Source organism: Clarias gariepinus, chromosome 10 (assembly GCF_024256425.1).
Source record: "Clarias gariepinus isolate MV-2021 ecotype Netherlands chromosome 10, CGAR_prim_01v2, whole genome shotgun sequence".
In the NCBI taxonomy this organism is placed as follows: Eukaryota; Metazoa; Chordata; class Actinopteri; order Siluriformes; family Clariidae; genus Clarias; species Clarias gariepinus.
In genome coordinates, this window is record NC_071109.1 from 32,276,890 (window position 1) to 32,292,337 (window position 15,448).

Below are 15,448 nucleotides of genomic sequence, written 5' to 3' on the forward strand. Positions count from 1 at the left end.
AGGCCGGCTCTGTGCCTCAGCAGATCACACTAGAAAAACTCCACAGTGCAGGAAGATAATCAGTCAGAGGTGCTCTCTGCATTCCTGTCTGGTGAGGTTTGGGACTGCGAATGTTCCGAACAGGTTTGTTTGGAGAGCTCAGTGTGTGGAACAGGATGAGACTTATGACGTGAATCCATGTTTCCAAAGACAAATTCAGGAAAAGAAACCAAGTTATTGATGCCCTGATGTTTTAAAGATTTACACGCAAGGAAACATGAACACGGGGTCTGCCAAGAACAGCATCTTTTAAATCCAGGAAGGTGGGGGGAAAAAAATCAGTTACGGGACATTTTACTTCTCCAAAGTTTCCTATCCTCTAGAAACTGCAATCAATCAGTCAAACACACCATTTTTTATGGCAAAGAAACAGGAACACAGTGCCTAAGCCAGGAATAAAGCACTTTAAGGGTCTGCTGTTGGGGGAAAATAATCAGCCATCTGAAGTGGGGTTCTTTTTTTTTTTTTTTCTCAATTAATCTTGTGCATTTGAATTACATTAACAATGTTTTGAGAAAAGAAAAACATGAAAAAGCTATTTTAAGGCGGAAAAAACTAAATATCACAGAACTTGAGAATTTTTAGAATTTAAAATCTAAATGGTCTTAAAATTTCAAGAAATAAGTTTTTTTTTTTTTACTTTTGCTTAGCTTTTATACTTTAGGAAAATATAATAAATACTTTATCAGAATAAACTTATAATTTTACAACAATGTTCTAATTTTTTGAGAAAAAATATTAAAATATTATCAGAATAAAGTCCAAATTTTAACTTTTTTTAATCATATTTTGGGAAAAATGTACAATATTTTAAGAATTAATTTCTAAATTGAAACACTTACATTTTAAAGTTCATATTTAAAGGAATAAATTCCCAATTTACAACTGAAAATCTGAATATTTTAAGAAATCAATTCCCAAAAAGAAAAAAATTGAGAAACAAAAAAATTTTTTTTTTATAATAATAATAATACAAATTATCAGGATTTTTTTTTTTAAAGAATGTTAGATCATAAGGTTTTATACATTAAAAATATATTTTAATATAAAAATAAATACAAACCTTTTAAAAATATATTTGTAATTTTTTATATATATATATATATATACAGTATATTTGTCATTTTTAACGTCAGTCGAACTTCAGCTCGTCTCCTGTTTGTCCTCTGTGTGAACCCGAGCTGGGACAGGGGTGTGATGCAGGCAGCCGGGCAGCTGCCATGTCTTTCAGCAGGGCGCACACACACACACACACACAAACACACACACACAAACAATACATGTTCAGGCACATTCTTTATTTATTATTATTTTGTTGTTGTTGTATTTCCGCCTGTCACACTGTCAAACAAATGCTGACTTTAAGACCACTACAGTAGATTCTATTAGTCGTTGTTTTAATATCCTGTGCAATAAATGGCATTTACCTTGGAGTGATTAGCATTTTTCTGTCTGTTTTACTGACTGGTTTATCTAGAAGATAACGCTGTTCCCAAGAATAAAACATGAAACGTCGGTACAGAGAGATAACGCCGAAGTACAACACACTCTGTCAAAGTGCACGATCTAAAGAAGAGTTACGATAACGTCTGATAAGATTTCAAAGCTTTAATATGGTAACATCTGTAGTTAGAAGAAAAAAAACATAATTGTATTCATTTTGGATTGTGGGTGTGTGTGTGGGGGGGGGTAAACTTTCTGTTTTAGTATTAATACTTAAATACTAACAAAATGTTATCTTTTTTTTTAAGTTTACTAACGGGGGTTTTCCACTTGATAATGCATTGTTCAATTCTCACTTCTGATTGGCCATCGTTAGCGTTGCTATAGTAACAGCATAATCACATGGACTTGTATGGTGAACGGATTTATAATTTTTTTTTTTTTTAAGTGTAATCATCGATACGGTGACCTTACAGATCACTTACTGTATATGATGATTATGGGAGGCGTCTCCAGTGTCGGGGTAAAGCTGTGGTTTAGGTTCTGTTCTGACTCGTTTCACAGATGTTCGCCAACGTTTAACGTAACTATAAACTATAATCTAAATAATAAAGTGTGATGTCTGGTTTATAGAGTGGCTGTGGTGTAAGAGGAATAAAGCACTGCAGCATGTGCTGTTAGAGGGAAATTAATTAGCTTCTAAAATAACAGAAATAACAGCGCTGTGAATCTAAATGAAGAAAATGAAAAATTTTGCTAAACGGTAATGTGACCTCGGTTAGACATATTAGAATTCTATCAGCGTTTAACGAACTGAGAAAAAAAAAAGAAATGTGTGTAGTGAGGCGCGGGAAGAGAGACCCAGATCTGAGGAAGCACACGGAGGCTTTTGGCTGAGGTTTTGTCCCATTTTTAATCACACGGTAAGGAATTTTGTGTGTGTGTGTGTGTGTGTGTGTGAATAGCTCGAATTCAGGAACTGAAACTCTCTCCCGAAGACCCCCCTCGCACCCCCGACCATCAAGCCCCCATACCCACTAAACCCCCCCGAACCCCCACATACACATTCAACCGGAACATTCCACGCTTATCTAAAGCATCGTTCCTTCTCTTTCATTTCGAAGCTCAAAGGTGACCTCTTGACCCGACCGCGACCCCTCGCTGCCCCGCGTCTCTCCCACCGGCTCTCGGAATGAGGGGCGGCAAGAAAAACACCCTCTCACATCTCTCTCACATCACACAGGAAGCTCCTGACCCTTGACCTTCGGCTCCTTTCATGGACCTGGAAGGCTTCGCTTTTCGCACCTGCGTCACGCCGTCTTCCCCTCCAAACTGTGCAGCACTTCCCATTGTTTTCAATTCTGTCTTCTGTTATCCAACACCCCCCCAACCCCCCAATCCCCCCCCCCCACACACACACTCCTCCTCCATCCTTCCTTCCTTTTGGCTTTCGTCCCCTTTCTGACACTCTGTGTGAAACTATTCCAAAACAAACTACGCGGAAAAAGACTAATAACTTGACGATTTTCACTTTAAAGCTTTTAATCGGAGCCGCTGCGAGGAAACGGCTTTATAACGAAATACATTGAAATGAAAAGAAAGACTTGTTTAGTGGTGAATAAAACACTCTGTATCGCAGAAACTAATCAGCTGAGCTGTTTAGCATGCGGAACTAATGTTAGCACCTGGACGATGATTCATTTCCTAGAACAGCACTTCCTGAAGTGTCTTTTTATTTATGTCTGTTTGTTTATATTCCTAATTATTTATTTATTTATTACTTTATAATTTTTATTACCATTTTAAAATATTTTTTTATTTTTTATATATGTATTTATTGATTTATTGATTCATTACTTATATATTTATATTACACTTTTAATTCATATTTTTGTTTGTATTTAATGTATTTATTTCACATTCCTTCATTTATGAATAACTTCCTTATATTCTAATTCGTTCCAACAATATTTATTTACTTTAATTTATCATTATTCATTCATTAAATAAATATTTATTTATTGTTATTAACATTTGTATAAAAAAAATTTTACATTTACAATATTTTGTAAATTCGTCACGTTATAGAGAGAGAGAGACTTTATTTGATTTATATTTGTATTTATCCCTTTAATGTCTCGGTTCTGTCCTGTCACAGAGAGACGTGTCACCTAGAGAGAGCGTAAACTCCTCGGTGCTGAAGATTTTCCAGTGAAAACTGTCACTGCTGCAAAGTGCTGACACTGGAGACTCCTTCCGTAAAGGATCAACAATCGTCGCCTCACTTTAAGGAAACCTGACCGTATCAATACTTACGCTGTCGCTATAGAAACGGTAGCCTGCCACCAGAAGTAAGAAGCATTAGCATAAATAGATAAAATGCTATGCTAATTAGCGGAACATGACCTGATGATGTAATACGGTGACCTTGAAGGCCGGCACCTCGTACACGTTTTTTCCGCTGTAACTGCTCTCGAGGCCGTGAAGATAAACGTGAACTCTAAAGATTCGCTGACACTCATTGTTATTCGTACGTTGAGCTTTCGGTCATGTTAAGTGTTTCTGAATGTCTCGCATTAGCATTTCCAGCGCAGGGTGAAAGAAGTTTGTTTCGGGGAGGGGTCAGGGGTAGCTCAGTGGTTAAGGCATTGGACTACGGTTCGGAAGATCCCAGGTTCAAACCCCACAACCACCAAGTTGCCACTGTTGGGCCCTTGAGCAAGGCCCTTAACCCTCAACTGCTCAGATGTGTAATGAGATAAAAATGTAAGTCGCTCTGGATAAGAGCGTCTGCCAAATGACTAAATGTAAATGTAAATGTAAATGTGTTGGAGTGGGGGGGGGGTATGGTGGGGGTAAGTCAAGGGGAAGGGGAGCACATGGAAAAGAGGATTAGTGCCCTGCATTGTCCTCTTTAATCCCGCCATTTAACACCTTTTCAAAGACCCTTTACACATGCAGCCTGCTCTCCACTTTCCTTCAGTCTGTTTCTATGTGTGTGTGTGTGTGTGTGTGTTAGTTACCATTCCTGACCCCTCCTGCAGTTCAACTCCACCAGACGCCAGGCTTCACCCGGCCCTTTGTGATGATCAATCATCTGCTGCAGAAAAAAAGAACCAACACACACACACACACACACACACTTTTTAAAAGATCATTAAGCATATTTAAATATGTAAATGATGCAGTATGTCATATGTACTAAAGTGCATCTTTTTTTAATTATGCATTTTATGTTTAACCTTTTTTACATAATAATATATAAACATATTTCATGATTTTTTTTAAACACACACACACGCACACACACACACAAACACATTTTCTGGATTAAAGGGTCAATGCTATTTTTAATAGTGATTATGACATTTTTTATTTTTTATTATAATAATTTCTTTATATTATTTTTTATATTATTTGTTTGTTTAAAGCCAATGATATACAACTGAATATGAAATGATTGATTTGAGTATTTTTTTAATAATTCTAAATATAATGTTTAACTTCAAAAGTTTTCTTGTTTTGAACATCTGAGATTAAAACACAGGATGTGTCACTCGACATTCTCTAAATGTTTAGCTAAGCTTAAAGTATTGGCACCCCCGGTTGCCCTCGGGTTATTAGGTCAAAACATTAAACTCACTGCAGCTTGTCTTCATCACTGGAGACCTGGAGCTCCAGATACAGAGTAATAACTTTACTGAACCTCTTTGGAGATCCAAGAATTTAAGGTTGTTAAAATGTTGTGATAACGTTAATTAGGTAAAAAATTTTTTGTAATCGTGTTGTTTTTTTAATTACGTTGAAAAAAATGACGTTGTTTTAACGCTGAATAAACGACCCCTAGCACTATGCGCCACAATATAACGACTTCAAATTATTATCAATTTATAATTCTTAACCGAAATACTTACAAATTCTGAAATGCTCGTGCTGATGATGCTAGTGTTTCTCTTTTCTTTTGGAGACTAAACCGGTTCCCTGACTCGATCCTGTTTCCTCATGCTAATAGATGCACGGACATTGGTCTGTCAAACAGTGAGCGCCAAAAATCTACTCCTCTTAGTCAAGTGATACTGCATTTAAACTAATCATTACATCAAGAAGCAAACAAAACAAAGAAGAAAAAAAACAAGCACGGGCCATACGATCGTGTCAAAGATGTACAGATGAACGGATGCTAGGCAGTTTATTTAAATTTTATTTTCTACTGTATTTCTTTTTCTTTTATATTTATTTCTTAGAAATAAGTTTTCACCTGCTTTTCTAAGAGCACCAACATTTTGAATTTGGCTTACTATTATTATTATTATTATTATTATTATTAATATTATTATTATTATTATTATATTTATTATTATTATTATACTTATTATTATTATTATTATTATACTTGTTATTATTATTATTATTATTATTATTATTATTATATTTATTATTATTATTATTATTATTATTATTATTATCCAATGTTCTTTCTGATGTAAGCCTCATATTTTATCCAGGACACAGTAATAATTATAAACACTGTCACTGTCCTACAGGTCACTCAACCGTGAATGCAGCCGTAAACCGTAACCCCTATTGTCAGTGTCAACAACAAAAGACACACAATAGCGCCCCAGAACGATGACGGTGTTGTTTTCAGGACAGTGTGAAACTTCCCCTCGGCCACTTGGAGAAATGTGAACTGGGTTGAGTGTGAGGTCAGTGTCACCTTACACCACTTCACCAAGACAAGACCAAGATCTCACTGGCTCAGGTGCTGACCAGGTTACGCCAGGGACTTTCCACATCGCCTGTGTGTGTGTGTGTGTGTACCTGTGTATACGACCAAAAATGGACAAACCGGGCCCCTTCCGGGACTATTTCTCTTTTCCTTTGTACTCATGTGTGTAATGATTAACATTTAGAGACTTGAAAATGATAAGAAGAAAAGGCCAGTGCAGTGTCTGGGTTATACAGTGTTGATTGAAAGTTTGTGAACCCTTTAATAATTATAATTTTCTATACTATATGTGCTTAAATGTGAACCAAAAGATCATCTGATTTTTATAGAACATATTTAAATGAACACGACTGAAAACAGGAGGAAAAGGATTCAATAATGCAAAAGTTTGTGAACCTCTATGATTAAAGTTTATTTGTTCATCAGGTTTCCAAATCAAACTTTAGAACCTTTATTTAGAAAAAACAACAACTCTATCCTCTATTCAGGGTCACGGGGGGCCTGGAGCCTATCCCAGGAGGCTTAGGGCACAAGGCAGGGTACACCCTGGACAGGGTGCCAATCAATTGCAGGGCTCACACACACACACACTACGGGCACGACAATTAGCCCAATCTGTGGGAGAAAACCGGAGTACCCGGAGGAAACCCACCAAGCACAGGGAGAACATGCAAACCCCATGCATACAGAGACGGGAATCGAACCCGGACCCTGAAGGTGCAAGGCGACAGTGCTAACCACTACACCATGTGACGCCTATCATCATATTAAATAAAAAAAATTATTTTTTGTTTTTTGTGCCCGATAACTAGATTATTGTCGTTGTTGCCGATTGTTACTTTTTATAAAAATCGGAAAGTTTGAGACCCCTGTGGAATCGGCAAAATGCTGAAATTCGACAAGTTACACCCTGGATTTTATTTTAAAGGTTACTTCATACCAAAAACTCTGAATCATGTCTGGAGGTTCGGTTTTTCAAGCCCGGCCCCATCGTGATCGTTGTCATGAATCGCGTCACAAATCCTTAACTGTGATTTTCAATCATAAAAAAAATTTATGGATAAAAAAATCCAGAAGAGGGGGCGACGTGAGAGGATTATGAACCTGGAACATGTCACCGAGACATCTGATCCAGGGGGGTTGTGAACAAAGCGTCACGGGGTGCTACACTGTTTACGTTGCTAAACCTTTGCATAATAAATTTATGTAAACTTGGTAGAATTTTAACAGTTTTTGCAGAAAAATCATAATTTTTCATGAACGCGACACTTCCATAAGTAATAGTGACTTAATACAAATAAACAAATCTGTATCTAGTGCAATAGATAAATAAATGATTCCCAGTGATTAAAATGAAATGTACGCATTTGAATAAACAAACAAACAAATAAATAAATAAACGAAAGGAATGAGAGATTTCCTGATTACTGAGGTTGAGGATAAGGTTAGGATTAAGTTTGGAATTAATGACCTACATTAATCATCATGTCAATGTAATGGAAAGTGTGTGTGTGTGTGTGTGTGTGTGTGTGTGAGAGAGAGAGAATGCAGGAAGTAGAGTTGTTATGGCAGTAGATAACATACAAAGGCATGCTAAGATGATGGTGATGGTGGTGGCGTGACTGTGTGTGTGTGTGTGTGTGTGTGTGTTTGTGTGTGTGTGTGTTGAACTAAAGGCTTCAGTCCTGTGGCATGTCAAAGGGAGGAGGAGGTTCGAGCAGTGTTGGGTTGACCTTGGTCATGGTCCTAAAAGTGTAAAAAAAAAAAAGAAAAAAAGAGCTATGTGGTGTGTGTGTGTGTGTGTGTGTGTTTTGTTTTTGTTTTTGAGCACATCTCTATGACAGCAGGCCCGTGTGAGTCACTTCAGACCCGAGAGCTTGTGAGATTTGCGCTCATCCAGTAAGCGCGTGTGGCAACGCTCGGCCCGTCCCAGCCAGAGAAATCGAATCCTCTGATGCTGCAGTTGTTTGAGTTTCGGGGTCGATCAGGTCCTTCTGCGCTCGCGTTACCCGCGTGAAGCAAACACGCTCCCGAGAGGACGTACCTTAGCTACCTTATCCGTGTTACGCTGCGCGACTCTGACTCTGCTGTTCTGTGTGTCTTTTGTGTGAGAGTAATGTTCTGTAATAAATATTCACCAGCAAGATCTCAGAATTATCTCAAAATCAGAATAATACATTAATTACGGAATCAAACGTGGCGTAATAGATAGAAAAATAATCAGCAACCATTCCCATTCGGCACACAGGTTTATTCCTCGGTTACGACTACTACAAAAAACTTTATAATTTTAAAAATGATGATTATTATTATTATTGTTATTGTTATAATTATTGTTGTTATTATTATTGTTATTTTAGGTGGTGACAACTTAGTTTAGTCGTATCCCATTCCCATCCCTTATTACAGGACCCCCACATTAAAGCTACTTCCAGACTCCACTGAGCCACGTGATTACGTGGGTGAGGCATCGGACCACAGTTAGGAAGGTTCCAGGTTCAAACCCCACGACCACCATGTTGGGCCCCTGATCAAGACCCTTAACCTTCAACTGCTCAGATGTATAATGAGATGAAAAATGTAAGTCACTCTGGATAAGGCCAAATGTCACGCCACCAACGGCGAGCTCGCACCCGGAGGAGCACCGCTGTCCGCTTCTTTTGCTCGATTGGCTGTAGAGCCGTGATTGATTGATTGATTGATTGCGTCCCATCCCTCCTCTCCCGGCTGCGGGATTCGAACTTGCCATCTCTGGATGATATGGCAAAGAAGTCAGCATCAGTATCGATGCGTGCCGTTCCAGAGGACAGACGTATCCACATTAGAGGCAGATAAATGTCGCTTGTAATCATTATCCTGCAAAACGACTAAACCAAAAAAATAAATAAACAAAAATCTGAATTTTTGTGAATTTGGTTTGTAATGTGAACGAAGCCGGTGTGTAACTGGAATGATGCTACACAGTTCATTGAGTTCATAGATTTCCCTCATTTCCCTCATCGCACCACTCTGTTAGTGATTATTTTTGGCGTCTTTTATTCTTTAAATAGTTTATAAATCATAAATGATGAATGAAGCTTTAGGACAGAGTGATGAGGATGAACCTGCTGCTTCGTCCATTCATACAGAGGCTGGTGCATTTATCCTCCTGTCATTCACACACACACACTCACACACACACACACACACACACACACACATACACATCTCTCCATTCCTCCCTCTGTTTCATTCATTTTCTCCCTGCTTAAATGCACCCCCCCTCTCTCTCTTTTTTTTTCTTTTTTACCCATTATTATAATTTATTTATTTACTTTAGGAGGTTGGCTTAGCAACGGCGCCACAAAGTGAGACACGGCAGGATGAGTCAACCGGCTGTCGCGCTGAGAGGAGATGGACAGGCGGCTGATAAATCCTCTGACTGTGCTTTCTGTCTTTCTGGCTGAATGAGAGAGGAAGGGATGATGAGAGAGAGAGAGAGAGAGAGAGAGAGAGAGAGAGAGAGGACGTGTACATGGAGTTTTTATTTTAAAGCACTTAAAGCAAACTCTTCTGGTGGAGAGATTAGTGATGCACTGCTGTCACTGTGTCAAGTGGAACGGATTCTCATTCTCTCTCTCTCTCTCTCTCTCTCTATCTCTCTTTCTCTCCCTTCCTGTCCTGTCATGGGAGGCTATAATCGTTTCCTGGAGAGCTGCCACTCAGGAGACAGGGCTGTGATCTGAGACGCTCGACGCTCTGAACTGACTTCCTGAGATGGAGAGAGAGAGAAAGAGAGAGAGAGAGAGACTGACAGATTGCAAGAGACATAGAGATATAAAATGGCAAATGATAAGAGAAAGAGAGAGTGATGGTGAGATTGGGAGGAGGACAGATAGACAGAGGAAGAGAAAAAGAGGGAGGAAGGGATGAAGGGAGAGAGAGTCGTTGATGGAGAGGTGGCCAGAGAGAGAGAAAGAAAGAAAGAAAGAAAGAAATATAACCAGGACTAAGACCTGAGATAACTAGTGTGTGTGTGTGTGTGTGTGTGTGAAGAAGTGGTTGCAGTGACTAATACTTGTGTCTAATATCATGCCTTCTGGAGGATCAGTGGGCTAAAACACAATGTTCTCTCTCTCTCTCTCTCTCTCTCTCTCCTACACGTTATTTTTAAAGGATCTTTAAAACGACTATTTTTACCCACAGTTCCGAGCGGTGCGTGGGCTCGGCCGAGACAGCAGCGGATGATTCATGTCAGCTGGAATGCTCCTTTTGAGAGCTGCTGCAGTCACATCTCTCTCTCTCTCTCTCTCTCTCTCTCTCTCTTGACGGCTGATTGATTCAGGTACATTCCTATAAGCGAGCTCCGAAAGCCGTCCTCTGGAGAAGCGGCGAGCGTAAGAAGCCTGACACACTGGCCTACATCCGTCACGCTAATCACCGAAATGAGGTGCATCAGATCCTGAGGTTTAGCCTGAGTCGCTAGTTTCAGGAAATAATCGAATATTCTCGGTGAAGAAGAGAATGTTCTGATTAACAACGAGAGGTGACTCACGCTGATTAAACACTGTCTGTGAAAAAAAAAGAAAAGAAATAAAGAAAAGAAAGGCTGGATTTCTGTAACAGGAAGTTTAGCATCTACAGCGTACATGTACAAAAGAGTCGGAATTGGAAAATGACTTCATGAGAGTAAAGGACTTCACCCCAGCCCTCTGCACCTTTCGCGGAATATCAGTCTGTCCCTGATGTTTTTTCCTGGAAAGAAGTGGTTTCTTTGTTGATCTCTATTGTCATGACGACAGTAAAGCATCCTGAGACCATTTATGCCTGGTGTCGCTTCTCAGCCATGGAAGTGGACTCACTCACAATTTTGTCTAAGAACACGGCCATGAATAAAGAACGGTAGAAAAACATCCTCAGAGAGCCACCATCCAAGAACAGTTTGGTGATAAACAATGCCTTTTCCAGCATGATGGAGCTCCTCGCCATGAAGCAAAAGTGCCTCGGGGAACAAAACATGCAAATTTTGGATCCTTGTCCAGGAAACTCCTCAGATCTTAATCCCATTGAGAACTTGTGGTCGATCTTCAAGAGGCGAGTGGACAAACAAAAACCCACAAATTCTGAAAAACTCCAGGCATTGATTATGTAAGGATGGGCTGTGCCATCAGTCAGGGTGTGGCCCAGAAGTTGATTGACAGCATGCCAGGGTGAACTTCAAAGGGGCCTTGAAACAGAAGGATCAACACTGCAGATATTGACTCTTAATGTAATTGTAGTCAATAAAATCCTTATGAAATGCTTGTAATTATACTTCAGTAGACCAGAGGAACATCTGACACCAAAGATCTAAAAACAGCAGAATTTGTGAAAATTAATATTTGTGTCATTATCAAACCTTTTCACCATGGCTGTACTCCAATCTAATCCAGTCTGAGAACAAAGCTGGTAGAAAGTGGAACAGTTTGAAGCTTCTAAGTAGCGACTTGTGAGTGATTAATACTGGACTTTCAATATAAATGTTAAAAGTTATTCAAACTGAAATCGTGAACTGCTCAGACTCAGACTAGCTACTGCTCACACAAGACGAGCTACTTCTTGCCCGTTATACCTCAACAGAATTTATGCCCCGCAGTTCCCGCCACAGGCTTCGACCCGGAAGTCGGAACAAAATTCTTAACACCGGAAGAAGCCGGCGATGTCATTTTACCTTCAGATAACATCGTACGAAACATACAGCGCATTCACGTCGCCCGTGTCCTCACCACTCGATATTCTGCCAGGCTGCCGCTAGTTACAGTAGCTTGTTTGTCGATTGAGTTGGTCTGTAAATTCCGTCAACTGGAAATACTAGCAAGAGAGGTAGAGCATAGCGCCACCTATTGTAGCACAGTCAGACATAGTGTACTGCAATCAATAAATCGATTCCCGTGCCGTGATTGTGTAGTGGGACGAGAACAGTTAAATGTCTGAGAACCCTAATTGCAACTGTACTGATAAATAGAGAGGTAGAGACAGGGAGAGAGAGACAGAGACAGATAGAGAGAGAGAGACAGATAGAGAGAGACAGAGACAGACAAAGAGAGAGACAGACAGGGAGAGAGACAGACAGGGAGAGAGAGACAGATAGAGAGAGAGACAGACAGGGAGAGAGAGACAGATAGAGAGAGAGACAGACAGGGAGAGAGAGAGTGACAGAGAGAGAGAGAGAAAGAGAGAGAGACAAATAGAGATGGCGACAGAGACAGATAGATAGAGAGAGAGACAGAGACAGACAGACAGACAGAGAAAGAAAGAGACAGGGAGAGAGACAGAGACAGAGACAGGCAGAGAGAGAGAGACAGATAGAGAGAGACAGACAGGGAGAGAGAGACAGATAGAGAGAGGGACAGACAGGGGGACGGAGACAGATAGAGAGAGAGACAGACAGGGAGAGAGAGAGTGACAGAGAGAGAGACAGACAGGGAGAGAGAGAGTGACAGTAGAGAGAGAGAGAAAGAGAGAGAGAGAGAGACAGACAGAGAGAGACAGGGACAGATAGAGACAGAGACAGACAGAGAGAGAGACAGATAGAGAGAGAGACAGACAGGGAGAGAGAGAGAAAGAAAGGAAAGAAAGGTGGAAGTAGAGAGAGAAGAGGTCACCTATCAGAAATATATCTGACCAGGAGTAACCCTTGAGACGGCTAGACCAGTCCCCATGTGTGTGTGTGTGTGTGTGTGTGTGATCCCACAGTATCTACACACATGTACACTACACGCAGGAGTGTGTGTGAGAGACTGGTTCGCATTTGTGTTGCTTATTTTTCTGAAATCAGGCCACGTTTCTAAATATAGAAACAAGTCTTTCACAAAGAGAAAACCTTCACTTACAAAGAAAAAACATCACACACACACACACACACACACACACACACAAACACACACACTGCTGTGATTATACTTGTAGTAACTATTTTTATCTTGAATAATTATTTTTTAATAAAACAAATAATCACATACTCCATTTGTGGCAGAGAACCAGCACCGTGTGTGTGTGTGTGTGTGTGTGTGTGTGTGTGTGTGAGGTACCCTGAATCTCAGCGCCAGGCTCGGTCGTTGTTGCGGCCCCCGTACCTGTCTGCGTGGGCGCTTCTTCCTCGGGCCTTGCTTCAAATAATGAGTGTGTATGAGTGTGGGCGAGTGTGTGTAAGAGTGTGTGTAAGAGTGTGTGTAAGAGTGTGTATGCGTGTGTGTGAGTGTGTGTACAGACCTGCCTTACATAAAGAGCTATTTTTATTCAGCTGCAAGGTTACTGCTCTGTCTCATTTCCTGTCTTTCTCTTAGTGTGTGCAAGTGTGTGTTTGTGAAGTTCTATAAGGAAAAGATCTGTCAGAACACCACACACACACACACACACACACACACACACACACACTTTTACACATCGAGACTCACCATAGGACCCACAAACACATATTATTTGCGGACAATGGCAGACTACATTGTCACATGACATTCCTGTGTGTGTGTGTGTGTGTGTGTGTGTGTGTATGGTGTGTCCCAACCGTGGGCTAACTGCGTGCTAAGCGGTTGAGTTTTTTTTTTTTTCTGTTCAGTGCTGCGACACACACACGAGAGTCAAAGTCGAAAACGAAAAAACACGACGTCCAGACAAAGCACCTCGCTGTGTCCTTCACCATTCAACTCATTCCTCTCCAGCATTCCGGTGTGTGTAGGTGGGGCACAGAACTGAGGCTCTGAGGCAAGTGGAGCTCTGTTAATGATCCCCCCCCCCTACACACACACACACACACACACAGTGTATGATTAGCTGGTGGTTTTGTGTCTAGAACAGGAGCAGTATGAGTTACACTATGAGATCCTCCCAAGACTTTCCACTTGATCATTATGAGAGAGAGAGAGAGAGAGAGAGAGAGAGAGAGACGGGGTGTAGAAGGAAAAATTATGAGATAGACAGAAAGAAAGTAGGGGTAAGAAATTGAGGAAAGTCAGAGGGGATAGAAAAAGGTCTAGAGAGAGAAGAAGAAGAAAGACGAGAGAAGGAGAGGGGAAGACAGATCTGTAAAGAGAAATTAAAATGAGAAATAAAAGACTGGACAATTCAGAGAGAGACAGAAAGACAGAAAATAAAAGACAAAAAGAAAGGAGAGAGAGAGAAACATTAAGAGACAGAAAGAATGAGAGAGAAAAAGAGAGAGAGATGGACAAAAAGACAAGAAAAGAAAGAGAGATAGAGAGAGAGAGAGATGGACAAAAAGACAAGAAAAGAGAGAGAGAGAGAATAAGAGGCAGAAAGAGAGGGTTTTAGGGAAAGACATGGCATGAGACAGAATAAGAGATGGACAGAAAGAAAGTGGGGCTAAGAAATAAAAAAAAGAAATGCAGAAGAATGTCCAGAGGGAAAGACGGAGATGGAGAATTAAAATGAGGAATAAAAGACTGGACCATTCAGAAAGAGACAGAAAGACAGAATATGACACAGACAGGGAGACTGTCAGAAGGAAAGGAGAGAGAGAAACCAATTGAGAGACAGAAAGAACGAAAGACGATGGACGAAGAGGAATATGAAAAGAAAGACAGAGTAGGAGGGTGAAAGAGAAGGATTGATGGAAAGACATACTGAGAGAGACAGAATAAGAGATGGACAGAAAGAGAGGCAGAGGAAGGAGAGACACAGAGAGACAGACTGAAAATCTATTTCACCGCCCATCTCTGGTGCGTGTGTCTCCCTGTCAGTCTCTTGGTCCATCTCTCTTTCTGTCTCTCTGTGTCTCTCATTCTTTCTGTATGTCTTCGTCTATCTTTCTCTGTCCCCGTCTCTCTGCAGTGTCTCCGCTCTGTCTCTGTCTGTGCTGTGGGTGGTTTGGAGGATGGCCCGCGGCTCCTCGGCGTGACAGCAGAGCTTCCATTACGCCCACCACACTGTTTGCTCCACCTGGCCTTCCCATAATCCCCTGCACGCTCGCTCTGGCCCAGCTGTGCGGTTAAGGGGGGGAGACGGCAGGAGACAGGAAGTGGAGACGCGACACAATGTAACCCAGGTGCTCCTTTGAAGTCGTTGTGCTTTAATTGTACTGGAGATAAGACGAGTCGGGTTTTTTTTTTTATTTTGGAAAAAAAAAAAGAGCTGACAGATGTGTGTGTGTGTGTGTGTGTGTGTGTGTGTGTGTGTGTGTGTGTAAGAGAGAGAGAGAGAGCGACGCCTTGTCTCTTAGAAACAATTACAGCCTTCGCCGTCTGAAACACTGGCACAAAA

At 40.6% G+C, this 15,448-nt stretch overlaps 1 long non-coding RNA gene across 1 annotated transcript; it reads right to left on the reverse strand.

The window, feature by feature from the left end:
* Positions 1-1,140: 1,140 nt before the first annotated feature.
* Positions 1,141-13,428, reverse strand: LOC128532114 (uncharacterized). Its single transcript, XR_008361268.1, has 3 exons — positions 13,261-13,428; positions 4,506-4,582; positions 1,141-1,263 (listed from the first exon to the last, which is right to left on the reverse strand). It is a non-coding gene; the product is annotated as an uncharacterized LOC128532114 (long non-coding RNA).
* Between the last annotated feature and the right edge of the window lie 2,020 nt (positions 13,429-15,448).